We start from the raw sequence: 17001 nt of genomic DNA, 5'->3' as shown, positions 1-17001 counted from the left end.
TTCATTTCAGAATATATATTATATAATAATAAACTAAACAAAGTATTATTTCCGAATTAACTAATGCGTCTTTTTGGTTGATTTAAAATTCAAAATTGATTCAAAAAAGTCGGAATGCGAAAGACACAACAGAAATTTCGAGAACTCTCTTACGTAAATTTATTATTTATTTTAATTAACTGCTGCCGTTGCAGAATGTGCCTCTCATAACGGAGTGACAGTGAATATAGTATCGGAGAAGTGTGTTGTTTTTTCTACTGTGCCAAGTATTCATTAGTTAACCACTGAATGATCGGAGGATTGCAAGAATCTGATTGACAAACGTTTGCCACATTTGGAAGTGTAACCGTCGGCTGGTGGAGCAGGTGCTGTTGGTGTGACCAAACGAAGACACAGGTAAACCTTCTTTGATTACGTAATTACTGCCAGCTTGAATAACTCCGGCTATATGAAAAGTACATACCTAGATATCTTACCTTCTCCTGATAATTGCATTAGTTGTTTAGTTACAATCAGTGACGTCCTTGGACAAAATGCCGCCCCATTTTTTATACAGTATTTTTTATCATCCTTTTATACTCCAATATCTAAGAAATGTGTTGTATTGATTCATTTCTAACAAAATATAATATGTCTAACTAAATCTAATTTAAATGCCATCACTGCTTCAATAGACAGTATTGCGAGTCCACGGTTTCAGATACATCTAAAAATACACCTGACAACTTTCAAAATTCGTGAGTGACCGGCAAAAATATTTGTATAAATTAATTAGGTGAGTATATACCTACCTATAATTCAAATGTAATTTGAAAATCTGCACGTGTCATTGTCCAAGGAGAACAGAAGTAAACTAGACATCGCGAACCCGACAAAAAAATTACAGTCCTGTTAAACCTTCTATGATAATTAATACATTTTATTTCCAACCAGTGAGCTGATTTTTTTAAATGGAAAGATATAAGATATAATAAGTTTGGGTACCTATTCCTATATATACCTAATGATTCTCCTCGATTTGCCGCCCCCAAGCGACGCTCAATCTGCCTACCCCCACGGGACGTCACTGGTTACAATATTTAAAAGCAGTATCCATTTACATAATTACATAAGTTTTTTGTTATACTGGTTGTTATTTTGTAATTAAGTCATTTTTATAATTTTGTATTAATTATGTATTATGGCACATTGGCCAATCGCTGTAATGCCGTAATACTCTTTTCCTAATAAATAAATAACATTATAGAATGTATTAAATCAACGTTAGAAGAGATCTTTACATGGCTAACTAATGCTTTGTATACCCTAGTCATGGCCCCCATAAGGGGGGGCTGACAGGGCTCTAGCTTGAGGGCTCAGGCATAGGAGGGGCCCGGCAAGGCGAGATGAACACATCACAAAGTTCCTCTAAAAGTAAAAAAATCGCCTGCGGCGCTGCTTTACATAGGCTATTGAATATTTTAAATATGTGGTTGTGCGTTGCAATTTTATGTGTTTTGATGATTGATATACTTAAATGATAATAAATTTTCATGTAGAATTTGGAAAACACTATTGTAGACTATCACACTACCCTTAACATTAGCGATAGGTAGGTGGGCCCGTCAAAGATCCTGGCCTGGGGGCCCGCTTCAAGATGTGGGGCCATGACCCTAGTGCTAGTGTTTGTATACGTGCCCCTAGTAATTAAACCTGGATTTAAATGGGGGGGAGGGGGGCTAACATGGTATGCTGTGGGTGTAGCTGTGTTCAACCAAATCGCGTTGGAAATCGATATACATATTATTGAATATTCCACTTAGGTTAGGTAGACGTTATATGTATAGTTATACTATGTTATGTATTATTTATATATTATCGCATTTTAATTATTTTCTTTATATTTTGAATGCTATGTACGGATCATTATTATTTTACAATCGTTGCTCATTTGAATTTTTTTTTTTTTGAATGACTCGAAATGATATCTCATTTAAGGGGGGAGAGCAATGACATAAATATGGACGAAGCATCTAGACAAAAAAATGACAATCACTTTTTTGTCGGGTCTGCCGAATGGCATAATCTGTTCTAACGCCATTACAATAAAGGTGATATTGCTGTAAATTCCTGGTGCTCTTTGTCGGGTCTGCCGAATGGGTCGGTTCGAATGGGTTCGCTCAAATGAACATTGACACTAGAAACACTGTTCTAACGCCATTACAATAAAGGTGATATTGCTATAAATTCCCGATGCGTGATATCGCATAATGGAAATTGCTTGACGTCTACCTATACATGTGCGAATGTTGCTATGAGGGAATTTACTTGCTATCTACTGTACTGAGTGAGTTGTCATTGGGGGAGAGGCATAGAAATTCTTTATAATTCATTATCTAACTAATGCTTTAAACATATTTTAATCGATCAATACCTATCTAAATACAATGGGAAAAGTAAAATAAAATATTTTTTTTATTTCAATGAGAAAGCGACAAATAATAAAAAACGGCTAAAAATAAGGGTTTTACTTCTAGATACATTTATTATTCCAAGTAATTTCTTGAAACAAAATTATTGATTTAATGTTGTTTAATAAGTTTTCTTGGAACTCACATATCGCTTTTGTCAATTAATTATAGTTTTTTAATTAATTATAATTATAGCGAATTTAAATGATTCGATAGCAACTTGGGTAAAATTCTTTCGAAAGCAGGATTGTCATAATCACACATTCCTGAAGTCCACCAAAATATCTGTAATTCCACCGTGTATATATATACTAAATAACTATATATCGGTTAACGGAAGATTGGCCGCGAGGACAATAATTACCTAACTGTAGATGGTATATTTTATTTTCAGAATATTTTTTACCATCGGCTTACGTTAAGGAATCTCAGGTCACTGGGATATTTCTGTTAATCGGCTATTAACACGAATATGTCAAAAATACTCAAATTTTATTATCCAACCGTGTCACTTCAACTCGTATTATTGAACGAAATTTGATATAGAAAAACGTGGGCGATACTCAATAATGGGTGTAGGACGACGGGACAACTGGGCGCCACGCAATCAAATGCAATTCGAAAATAAATAGACGTTCGTGAATTATAGGTATATATCGTCTCTGTTCTAGCAGAACACACTAACTGGAGAATAATAGTTTTGAGTAATTTGACTTTGAAGTTTTTAAAATGTTTGAAATGGTCCATCATGTGAGTTTATTAAGCAATCGTAAAAAGGATGACTTTAAAATAAAGACGGTTTATTTATTAAGAAGGTTTCTAGATGGTAAAGTTTGAAATAAGGAACATTCTGGTATAACTAACTTAATATGTCATTTTTTTCGAATTAGTCTCTTCTGCCAGAACAGTGACGATATATTTAATACTTGGTTAGAATTTAAATATTCACATGTAAATAATGATTTAAACATAAAACTTAATCCATTTATTTAAATTCCGATTATTTACGACTTCCCTGGGTAAAACTCACGAGCTATTTTTTTTATAATACTATATACGTATAATTTGATTTACTAATATCCAAGTAGGTGCTTCATTGTTAATATATAATTATTACTTGTTCATTTTCCATCTATCTCGTCAGCCGTCAGAGGACATCGTCTGTTTGTATTCGACCTTAGATCAGTAACAAGCCCGCATAATGTAGTATTTAAAACACAACCGACATACAAGTGATATTGCATTATTATTCTATACCTAAGCAACATCCGAGAAACATAACTAACAATATAATACACGAATGTGTTGACGATTATTGTCTTTGATACTATACGATATACACACTAGCAACTCGCATAGGTACTCACTACCTGCAAGGTTGAGTCGCCCACTTTGTCATTCATTAATAATGTATTAATATTATCGATTCAGCAGAAGTCGTTGGAAGATGTTAACGCCTTGTGGGAAGATAGTATTACCTACGAAATTTACTAAAATACCTTTACAATATACCAGTGGCGAAATGTGGAAGTAGGCTGTTAGATCTGACATAAATCATTATCATCAGCCTGAATCTATCCACTGCTGGATGAAGGCCTCTTCAAGCTGCTTCCACTTCTCAAAGTCCTGTGGATTGCGTTGCCACGCACTCCCGCAGAACTTTATCATTTCATCGATCCAGCGGCCTCTAGGTCTACCTTGCGGACGTTTTGTACTTCTTGGATACCACTGGATGACTAGATTTGTCCAACGATTGCTTCTTCTTCAAGCTATGTGTCCAGCTCATCTCCATTTAAGGCTTTTAATAAACTCTATTACATCGCAAACCCTTGTCTGCTTCCTTATTCACTCATTCCTCTTTTTGTCCTTTCGCGTTATGCCCAGCATGCACCTCTCCATACCACATTGTGCTACTCTAAGTTTCTGGATCTCTCTTTTACTTAGGGTCCATGTTTCACACGCATATATGATCACGGGAAGTACACACTGGTTGAATACTTTGCGCTTTAGGCACAGTGGAAGGTCACTTTTGAAGACATTATTCAGGTGGCCAAAAGCACTCCAGCCTAGCTTTACTCTGCGAACAATTTCATCAAATATACATCCATATATAGACACTTGTTGTCCCTGGTAGATGTAGCTTTTTACCTGACATAAATAATGAACACTAAAATTTGTCAGTCAAACGCATTTGTTTTCATTTAGATTTAGTATTTCAAGACTACACATTGCAAATAGTATTGGTTAGTTTTTAAAATCCAATTAAACCCTGCCTAATCCAATTCTTACGATGGCCGCGTGACTTAAGCGTCGGCCTATAGCGTTGTGGGTCCCAGGTTCGAATCCTGGGTCTGGCAAATACACATATTGTTTTTCAATCTGTGTATGAGTCAGAGTATGGATCTAATAGGTTGAGCAAGTGGGTGGCATCCATTTCTCGTAAAAACAAAATCTGTTAAGGGGGTTCACATTTTCAGCGAAATATTATATTGTAAATCATGTTTCATATCCGATACCTACCATACTTCTTTATAACTGTCACAAATTAATTTTATTGTCGTTAAATACTTTCTATATACTCGAGACTGTAAGTATAGGTATATCAAACTATCATGAGAGTATCATATTTGGTTTTCAGTCACGACCCGTTTAAAAAAACGATTTTTTTTATTTGCGTGTCAGTTTATTTTTCAAATTTAGAATTTGTGCTTTTATGTTGACGTTTATCTATGTATTTTCTCAACTTGCCCATTTGAATACGTCTTCTCCCTGTCTGGAGTTTTTAACCTACCTAATAAAGAATCTAAAATTCTTAAACCTTGTGTATCTTAGAATTGAATAAAAAAAAAATCTTTAATTAACTATTTTTTTTATTCAACGAATAATTCACAAGATTTATGAATGTAACATTCTAATTATTCAATATACATAATTTTGAAAACACTTCTGAGAAAATATATTATCGAACCTGCATCTCTCGGGTTTCGCGCCCATGTACATTGACCACAATGCTATAGGCGTCATACTTAATTGCGACAAATTTTAATTAATGACTCTTAATACTCTCTGAAGCAGGTTCGATTCCTGCTGGGTGTTTTTTCAAAAAAGATTTTTTCTATTGGTTATAATATATTTTCTCAAAAGTGTTTTCAAAATTATGTATGTTCAAAAGAATAATCGTCAGAATTACATTGTGATTGACAGTTTCTTTCGAGATGTTTGCACAACATTTTTAATTTGAACGTTTCTAGTTGTTACAAATTCAGAATATATTATACCTACTATATTATACTATCGAATGACAAAATATCTCAACTGGTAACCTTGGCTGTACGTTACTTGCAGATTTATACTTCTGTAGGCTTTGCCCATTCTAAAAATACGAAAAATGTGATTGTATTCGCAATAGGACATTTTTTTGTTTGGCTTTATTGCACTATTGCAGCTAATCGTACTTGATATAACATTACAACATCAATATATGTATTTATGGTTAATATACAGTTATACTAAACAACTAAACGATTATTATTTAAAGTTTTTCTCGACTCTTTAACATGAGAATTTCCTAAGCGTAACAATGACAAGGCAATTTCCATGAAAACTGTTATTACAACGTGAGAAACTATCGATACTTTTACAAAATATGCAATTATTCTTCTTCGTTGAGACCTTGTCCACAGCTTCACTACACATATCCGTATCAACAGATTAATATGATAGAAATGCGAAATCCAGTCGCCATAGTGCCAAGACTTTAAAGGAAATTTTCGTTTATGATTTAATAACGGTCATACTATTAAACGCAAAAAATACAAAGACCCGTGAATGTCCTCAAATATTACCAATATTCATAGCGCGTCTCCTTAAGGACGGACATGCTCAGCGTAGGTCAAAATGGAGTATTTATTGTATTTTCAAAGCATCATCCTGGACATTCCTTAAACGTTGTAGATAATCTATTTACATAATTTTGAAGCCTTATTATCCTTTATATTTATTTTAAACATTTGATGACTACATAAAGTATTTTTATTACATAAAATAGTATTCTTTTAAACCTCTCGCTCTAATGTTTTAGAATATAGTCATATTTCAATACATGCATGTGCGTGCATTGGTGTTAAGATTGTTTACGGTTTTTAATTTTTAAACGCATTTATAAAAACATTAGTATAATTTATGTCGACATTATTATAGTGAAATATTTACGATAAAAAAATATATTGATAATCTCTGTGATCCCAAATTTAACAAGAATTAGGCATTTTATTATTCAAAAAATGGGCAAGATTAACGCATTTGAAGATAACTCTAAAGATACTAATTATAACCTATGTCTTTGACCATTCAAGTGTGATAAATAATGATTGCTTTATAATAATTATTGACCTAGGAATAAGGTAGTGTTTTTTTGAAATACGCCATTCCTTTTGGCATTTCCCAGTGGTTAAGCTACAACATACGGCCGTAGCCATAAATTTACAAACTATTAATTGAAGTAGGGAGTAAAATGATGTTAACGCGCATGTCCCATCTTAACGTTTTTAAACTTTAATGCGTATTACGTATCTATTGAAAATTACATATTATAATATTCTTAAACACGTGTTTACATTAATCGAATATTATTTATGGACACTCAAGAATCGTACCCTCTTACAGTCACACCCAGAAGGTAACACTCTTCCCTTATTAGTGTATTGCCTGCCTGTGGGTCAATCTGAAAAGAACTCAATCCCTTCCTTTCAGACTTTCGTATTATGTGAATACATTAATTTTAATTCAGAATGCTATATTTTTTTACAAATCTGAGAAAATTTTAGTTATAAATACCTACTGAATATTTACGAAAATGAAATTAGAAATATATCAGTTTTTTTATTTCTTTTGTTTCACCATTTAAAAGATATGTTTTATATTTGTAAGAGGGGTGGCAATTTTGGGTTCCAGCCCAGGAGGCAACCACCCTTGGCACGGCCCTGAATCTATTTATTATATAAATTAGAATATAGATAGTAAGGTGCCTGATTACTAGAGGCACCAAACGGAAAAATATGAAGCTTGCAAATTGAATCAATTTTTTAATTTTCAATCAAGTGTTTAAATTAATCAATACATAAAATATAACATGTTTTAAATGTTTTATAGTCAAAGATAGATAAACGTTATAAATGGTAATTCGTTACAGTATCCTATCTTATTATGACATTATGTTTTATGGTTATGTTTATCATTAAAATGTTGTAAAAGTTTTCTCTAATGCAGTGAAACTGTTTGAATAATTAAAATTTATAGTTTTAATATAATTTATATTTATTTAAAAAAAAACATCGATTTTTATAATAAAATATAATGTGTATAACTAAGGATTCGAAATGGACTGGAATGCACAGAAGCGCACCTCCGGCTCATGAAATCCCCGAGATTATCGTTCTGTCTTTTAGAAACAATAATTTGCCCATATGCGCATCTATTTTATATACAATACTGCACACTTATTGTAACAATTACACTGCCGTCTAAATAGTCAAAACTAACTATCTCGCTCTGAAATTTATCATAGCCAAGAGAGGTGCTATTAAAAAATAGCACTTATTGTAACAATTACAATTAATGTATTGTAATTGTTACAATAAGTGCTAATATTTTGATACTTTCCTATCCTATATAGCTGTTTTAGCGGCCGAAAGTAGTATTGTGTATAGAATAGATGCGCTGAGATATCTAGGCTATAAAACAAAAAATCGAACACAGTTATTTTTATAAAATATATCTACATACAATTAGATAAATATCTCAATATTTTCAGACAATTATCAAGCGCTCTGGCTCGTAAAATTGACCATTTCAAGCGCTGGTATGACTTGAAACCTTTTTTATTTCTATCAAATCAAGTTTATACATAATATACGTATTTGAATAAGTATAAACAAAACCTACTTATACTAATATATTATATATCTTTAACCAGCGTAAATACAATGAAACAATAATGACGGTAGAATGAGCTGTCGTTTTTTTTTATTATAATTATTAACAATGTCTTCTTCAATCTTCAAGGTGTATTTTAATTCTTCGGTGAACTCGACATCCGGTGATGTCACACAGCACAGCCGTCGTGCCATCGCGATTAAAACAAGGAAATTAGTCACTCCGGCAAAGCAAAGCGCACAGAAGCTATAAAATAATATTATAGCATTACGTATTAACTTACCTGTCAGCCAGTGGCGAAGGGTGAAAATTAAAGGTTGGTATGCTATTATGGTAGGTAACTGAAAAATTTACTTTTTCAGTATTTTATTGAACAAATAATTTGAATGCAGAACTATTCTAACTTAATTTGAAATATTTTAGAAGGGAGTTCTTTGAAACATACTGCTTTTATTATTTATTATTTGTATAAATAAATGTGCTCCGTCTAAGAAATACAAAGCATTCGGCGCCAGCACCACATTTCAAAGGCATCAATTGCCTTCCGCTCCCTTACCTTCAGGGTCCATGTCTCGACTCCGTATAAAAATATAGAAAACACTAATGTTTGCACAAGCATCATTTTTGTGGAAATCGAGATTCTCCGATCCTTCCATATAGTGGGTAAGACGTGTCATCGTATTTTTTGCAATCTGTGTCAATCATCCAGAGAATGCAGATAAAGGAACGGCTCTCGACAATATGTCAGACGAATTCTGAAAGCGGATTGGACAACCTGGAGAGACGCTCTCAGCATCTGCACGCTGGAGCGACCAAGTGAAAGAGCTGACTAGGGGTACCATTCATTCTGCCCTAAGAGAAGCAGAAGATCGAGAAGGATGGAAAGTTTTGGTCGCTCAAAATGTAATGTAAAAATTAAAAAGTGGTCACAATCCTCAGCCATGAGTGTACGACCAAGAAGGGGAATAAATGTATACATTATATTTTAGTAGAACTATTGACGAAAAAAATTATACATAAGTAAATGTATTTATATGAATAATACATAACTCAAATAGGATTATTCAAAGGACACTTCTGTAAAATATTTCAAATGTGAGTTAGAACAATTCTGCACTCAGGTGACATTTTTTTGTTCAGTAAAATACTGATGATGAACAAAATTCAAGTCAATCTTTCGGTTACCTACTACAACAGCCTACCCACTTTCAACAGGCACCCTTCGCCACTGGTTGACAGGTACGTAATACGTAAAGCTATAATATTATTTACAGCTTCGGTGCTCTTTGCTTTGTCTTCAGTTTTAATTTCGAGCAGTTTATTTTTCATTTGATTATTCTGTGTTTATTTTAATTTACTTGTTGTCTTTATAATACACAACTGATGACTGTATTCTTCATACAATTAATAGATTCGTTAAACTATTTTAAGTTTTCCGAATTCTATAGAAATAAATTATCCAAAAATATTCACACTTTCTATATTATCGTTGAAGCAAATATTTTTATATTCACGCATGCAATTATCTGGGTAAGGTTAAATATACCTACTATCAAAAATGAGAATAATTATTACTTTTTAATAAGACTCAAAATTGAAATAATCAGACAAATAGCTAAATATTCAAGTTTTAACACACACTCGTGGGAACCTTGTCTCAAATTCGCGAGGTCGTTTTGATTTGCGACAGTCAATATCAAACAGATAGTTTGCGGTAAATCAATATTGCGTTTCTTGCGATTCAACGTGTGTAGATACGGTGATCCATGAAATAAGATATTTTCCATGAGGCCCAATAACAGTCGTGTCCGGAAACTTGTACGTATGCAGTTCGCCGTACCGTGAAATGCTGTATCGGAAATATAAATGTCCGTATATTAAAGACCGTCCGACCTCTTTGGGTCGTATAGTACTGACATAAAATTCATGTCTAAATAAAACAATATTCTTGTCGGTTTACACTTTACAGGAAGCCAGCACCAAACAAATTTTAAATACTTAATTATAAGATAAAAAGAACTTTTTATATACCACGTTTTTAAATTTTCTGTTGAATCATATGAACTTGACAATTCTATGTATTAATAAATATATTTTTTGTACTTGATAGAAATACTGAATAAATATAGAATACTGAAATGTCATTTTGACATTTCATATTCATAGGACCCACCTTAGCAACCAACAATAATAACTTTCCATATAAAACAGAATTAACTGAAAATGAATTCAATTCTGCTTAAAATGGCCAAAAGTATTAAAAGAATGCATTGTCGTCGTGTTCTGATATATTCAAAAAGTTTCAAATATCTAGCTAGTCAGGAAGTTACTTAAATATCTTCAATCTTCCAATACAAATCTTGGACAAACAAGAAAAAATTGTACTGGACAAACAAGAATACGAGTTAATAAGAACGTGGTAAAATAGCCGATATATTGGGGTATTCGTTAATATGAATAATTATGTGTCATTTAAAAACGTTGATTACTGATTTAATGTATAGACCGTCCAACCTCTTAGGGTCGTATATAGTACTGACATAAAATTCATGTCTAAATAAAACACGGTTCTTGTCGGTTTACACTTTACAGGAAGCCAGCTGCAAACAAATTTTGAAAATAGCCGATATACTGGATTATTTGTTAGGTTAGGTTTTCATTTTTGAATTCACGAATTTTTCCAAAATCAGCTATGAAAATTTAATTAATGTTCATATTGAATCTAATAAGATTGGAGACCGTATAGTATGCGGTTATCTCTTTCCGATAAGAAAGCTCACGGTTAACTGTGCCACGGTGAAACATTTTACTTACAATTTACATAATCGTTGTGATATAATGTTTGAGACTTTCACGGTTGTTTTTTATTGTAATGAATTCTTGGGTTTCCACCGCGTGTACTTCTTCCTTCTTTCCTCGACGTTTCGGGCTCGTTGTAGAGGAGAGGAGAGGAGTGTGTCGTTACATGTTCTTAAATTTTACTTTAAAATGGCATAATAAACATAACATCAAATCTTTTAACAACCTACACTCATAACAATAAATAAATAGCAATTTTGTCATTGTTCACTTTTCACTTGTTGGCCTGCGTGATCATTTTTGATTCTTGCTTGTCTGATTCACTCTTTATTTATAGGGAACATCATGTCCACTTACCAGTGGCATAGACACTATACTAAGCTTTAAAATATATATTTAACTAACCTAAAGATATTTCAAATATATAAAAATACCAACCGATCTATTCTCTAAGCAACAGAGCTATCCATCGCTATTTTAATATGTACATACACAAAATACTGTATCTTTATAATCGTTATAATCTTTATAATCGTAAATATAAGAAAGGTTTGGTATAATCCAAAGTTATTTTGTATGAATTATCATGGAATTCTTGAGATTGGATGGACTGTCTATTTCATTATATGAAATGGCCAATGAGTTTTGCTGAGGGTGAAGTGAGCCACTTTAGTAAAAGTGTTGAAAAACACTGGTCTACATTAATCATTTATCGGCTAGGCTTTTAGCGGGGGGGACTGGTGAGTGTCGTCCGTGTGAGTATCTGAGGTTGTATTGGTTACACAAGATGTCGAAAGAGGGTTGGGGAGGTATTTTATCTGTGTAGAACTGCATGTCATCAAATTTGGGAAGCTATTCGAATTATTAGTGTTGTAGCTACCGTATTCAAGTTATGTACTTATATTTTTTATTACTAATTAAACTCATTACCATCAGTCCAAAGTGATATACGTAATTACTCAAAATTTGACAATATTGTAGACATGGAATATATTCCTAAAAAAAAAAAAAAAACAATATACTGTAAATGTATGGTAACATTACTAATCGATTGAAATAATTTCTATTAAAATTACTGTCTCGAAATTCAGTTATCTAATAATTGCAATAACGTTTGCAAAGACTTTATAGAATGAAAACTGTAAAAACTAAATCAATGAGCGAACTGTAGATCCTGTTTCAACAAGAATAGTACATTAAGTTGTTTAGTTGTCGATAATTATATTTAAACAATGATTGTGGTGACGGAAATATACCTTTACGGTAATAATATTGTAGCCACTGCAGTGTTAAAGAGTCTCTTATATGCCTGGGGTGGCCATTGTGATGTAGGAAATAGAATCTTAATCATATAACAACACTTTAATGTCAAACTGTATTTTAATGTATTAATCGATCTATTATGTAAACATATAAGACTGTAACAGTAATTATATAATATATTTTTATTATTCAAAAAACTCAAATACGACATTATGCAACAATTATTTATGAATGCATTTATTACTTAGATACTCTTCAACCGATATAAATATAAATAAATGTTTTGTAATAAGATTCCAACATAAATTCAATATTGTATAATATACATAGATATATTATGTCAACAGCGAAGGGCGGAGGTAGGCTGTTAAGATCTGCCATAAATCAGAGCTCGAAATGCACCGGAGCGCCGTTCCGGTTCGTGAAATTGGTAAAATTATCGCTCCGTCTCGTGGAAAAAATAATTTGACCGTCAGAGCAAGATAGGCCATATCGACTGTGTTTAGGAAAAAGGGCGTAATCCTCGATTTTTCGAAAAGTGGTTTTATTAGATATTAACAATGTATACAACTAAATACAAGTTCTGTAAAAAGGAAGTAAACCGCAAATGGAAAATTATTATCTAAATTCAGGTTTTAATTGAGCTTCAAATAAGTTTTAGTTTAGGGAAAAAAGCATTTACACTCAATTTTAATAATTTTTCTGTAATAACTTCTTTAGATATTACACCAAATCATCAATCATCATGCACCCAATGTATGTGACTACTTTTTTTTAAAATATTAAACCAAAATCATTCAAAAAACGTTTTTTGCCCCTCCTGTAAAATTTGTTCTCTGAGGGTTACGCCCTTTTTCCTAAACACGGTCGATATAATAAAAATCTAATACACTTATTTTTATAAAATACACATAAAATTTGACAACTATAATATCTTCAGAGAATTGTTGAGCGCTCCGGTTCGTCAACTTTTCTATTTCGAGCGCTGCCATAAATAGTATACATTTAACTTTGTTAGTCATACGTATATGGTTTTTTGAACTAATACTACAATAATTTACGGATAGTATTGGTAAGTTTTTAAAAATCCATTAAACACTGCCTAACCAAACCATAATAGTTTTGGTATATTTTGGGCGATACGACAAAATCATGCGAACTTTTTCATTCATACTTAATTGTTTTCGTTGGATTAAGAATACATATTACACCATTGTTAATTCATTTAATTCGAAGCCCTGCCTAAACCAAACTATAATAAATTCTAATGGATTCAAGCTCTGTACTATTCCATTTAAGTCGTTTTTTGCGACCCCTTGCCTTTCGGCATCTTCAGGCGCCGTGTACACTCACCAAAGGTAAACACACACTGATAACGAACACTCTTAACTCTAGTTTATATAATAAATCAATACAGTAAAGTAGATAAAAACTCCATTACCTACCTATCAACTCAAAGGTCACAAAAAATACAATATGAAACCCGGGTCGCAAAAACGACTTAAATGGAATAGTGCAGAGCTTGAATCCATTAGAATTTAAATTCAAATTCCATCAAGTACATTCAGTCGATAGTATTAATATTACAAACTATAATAGATAAAATGGTTCTTTCATATTATTATTATTATTATTCTTTTATATTATTTATTTATTAATTGAATTATTGTAATTTTAGTCCCGTAAATATGGCTGCTCTAAGTTAATTGCTTTCTGTTACCTACTAAAGCCTACCTTCTTTCAACCATCACCTGTCGCCACTAACTGAAATACGAGGGTGGGTCAATAAGTCCTTAGAAAAGCCGACAGGTGGCGCGACTAGTACTGTAAGCGGTTTGTTTTCATGCAGCGGCACTACCGATTCAGTATGCTGCGAAGTTTCAATCAGATTGGTCGGGTTGTTGTGTGTTTCTCGTACATTTAAAAAAAAAAATTGCTTGTGGAAAATGGAAAAATGGAAAATGGAGAAAATTGAGTTTAGGGCTGTTATTAAACATTTTAATATAAAAGGGTTAACAGCAAAGGAAATAAAAAATGAGTTGGATTTAGTTCACGGCATATCTGCTCCTTCACTTGCAACTATTTATAACTGGTTAAATGAATTTAAGCGTGGTCGTACATCAACAAAGGATGAACCACGCTCAGGACGTCCTGTAGAGGTGACTACACCAGAAATGATCAATAAAATCCACGATATGGTGTTAAGTGACCGAAGATTAAAGTTGAGTGAGATAATTGAGGTTACAGGGATCTCAAAAGGTAGCGTCATTTCTATTTTACATGACAAATTGGGCATGAAAAATATTTCTGCAAGATGGGTGCCGCGTTTGCTCACAGTCGACAATAAACGCAATAGGGTGGTGGCCTCTAAAGCCCTGTTGTCGCTCATGCAACGCAATCCGGATGAATTTTTTCGTCGCTTTGTGACTGTAGATGAAACATGGATACACCACTATACTCCCGAGACGAAAGAACAGTCAAAGCAGTGGATTGCGAAGGCAAACCATGTCCAAAGAAGGCGAAAACCGTAAAATCAGCTGGTAAGGTTATGGCTACTGTATTTTAGGATGCACGTGAAATTATTTTCGTTGACTATTTGGAAAAAGGAAAAAAAATAACAGGGGATTATTATGCATCTTTATTGGACCAGCTAAAAAACAAAATTGCAGAAAAACGGCCTCATTTAAACAGGAAAAAAAATCCTCTTTCATCAGGACAATGCCCGTGTTCACACATGTTTACGATCAATGGCTAAAATTGAAGAATTGAAGCTCGAATTGGTCGACCACCCACCGTATTCGCCAGATTTAGCCCCCCCAGTGACTTTTTCCTTTTCCCAAACTTAAAAAAATGGCTAAGTGGACAACGTTTTTTTTCAAATGAAGAAGTCCTCGATCGGACAAATGCTTATTTTGAGGAACTTCCGAAAACTTATTTTTCTGACGGTTTAAAAAATATTGAGAAACGTCTAACCAAGTGTATTGAGCTCCGAGGAGATTATGTTGAGAAATAAAAAAAAAATACAAAAATAAAAACTTTTTTAATGCTTTTTTCTAAGGAATTATTGACCCTCCCTCGTATCTTGATGTAATCGTATATTTTATCAGGCTGTATATAAAAAAATGATAACTTGATAATTTTCATCATCGGTAATGAAATACCAATAATTTTATTTTACAGCTGGTCGCAGTATTTCAATGCAGACATGACATCATCGTCTGTTATAATAACATGGACGCGTTAAACAGAGACTGCAATACATCATTTTAGTATTAAGTAAAACGAGACACGAACATTATAGACTAAACCTAAAGAGTATAAACGGTTATATGTAAGTTGTACGTAAAACATTTCACCGTGGCACAGTTCGCCGTGAGCTTACTTATCGGAAAAAAGATGACCGTATAAGTACTATACAGTCTCCAATTTTATTAGATTCAATTCAATCAACATTAATTCAATTTTAATGGCTGATTTTGGTAAAATTCATGAATAATTCAAAAATGAAAACTTAACGTAATCTAACAAAAAATCCAGTTTATCGGCTATTTTCAAAATTTGTTCGCTGTTGGCTTCTTGTAAGCCGACAAAAACCGTATTTTATTTAGATATGAATTATATGTCAGTACTATACGACCCAAAAAGTATCTTGTATTATAAGAATGAATCATATGAATTATTATACTTGATCATTCATTATAAGCTAAAAATTTGATTAATAATTAATAGGTGCTTTATTAATTATTATTGCCCAGTGGAGGTTTAGGGATATTGATGCCCGATGCACTGGGTGATTTTAAAGGCCACACAATAAAATGAAACCACAAATCAAATCATTTCAATCAAACAATTATTATTGAGACAGTGATGACACACTGATAATAATATTGATATATTGGACCTTAAACCCCCCCCCCCCCCCACAACGGGTCTAGGACGATTCGGTGCCGAGACAGATCGGCGCTATGCAATCGTATAAATTTCTAAAATAAATAGACGTTCGCGAATTATAGGTTCGTACTTGCTTTTAAAATATATATTTAATACTATTATTTATTATATTATTATTTAATACTTTACGTAAATAATGATTTAATTGTGCATATTTTTAAGTTCCAACGAGAAGAGAATTCTGAATGAATTTATGAATCAAACATACTAATTATTAAAACAATAAGTCATAAAAATATGCTTATTTACCGTAATTCTTCATGCACACCCTGTGTCAATACTATCAAAGAACACCAACACAACTGCAAATCGTTTTTAGCGTACAACAGTGTCCCTGTAGAACGTCAAGGCTATACCTACGTAGATGTACATTTATTATGTACTAAGCTAAATACATTTTTACAAAAGAATATCCTTACGAAACAGAAAAAAAGTAAAGGTAAACGAACCCATTCGGAAACCAATCTTGCAGAGTCAGCGGTAACGTTACGTGCTGCAGGCCATCCGAAAAACCGTTCGCAATCTTCGGCGCCGAAAGGTTTCGTATGTGCGTTGAACTCTCCGGGTTTGCGTCTCGCCCGCCCGTCGACGTCTCCGAGTTTTT

At 32.9% G+C, this 17001-nt stretch overlaps 1 protein-coding gene across 7 annotated transcripts in view; it reads left to right on the top strand.

Moving 5' to 3' along the window:
- The window catches only part of pio (zona pellucida domain-containing protein piopio), a 72921-nt gene that overhangs the window by 9607 nt on the left and 46313 nt on the right, over nucleotides 1-17001 (top strand). For 2 of the 7 annotated variants that reach the window (XM_085942662.1, XM_085942664.1), the window contains exon 2: nucleotides 195-396. The exons of 1 other annotated variant lie outside the window; for it this stretch is intronic. The gene's annotated coding sequence lies outside the window, so the exon portion shown is untranslated. Of the gene's footprint in view, nucleotides 1-10; nucleotides 397-17001 lie in introns of all 7 variants that reach the window. 4 more of the 7 variants (XM_085942665.1, XM_085942666.1, XM_085942660.1 and 1 more) reach the window with 2 other exon arrangements.

This window comes from Rhyacophila brunnea, unplaced genomic scaffold (assembly GCF_057557595.1).
Source record: "Rhyacophila brunnea isolate RB1 unplaced genomic scaffold, BYU_Rbru_1.0 scaffold_15, whole genome shotgun sequence".
Lineage (NCBI taxonomy): Eukaryota > Metazoa > Arthropoda > Insecta > Trichoptera > Rhyacophilidae > Rhyacophila > Rhyacophila brunnea.
The sequence above is the reverse complement of the archived record's forward strand: the minus strand, read 5'-3'. Positions and strand labels throughout refer to the sequence as shown.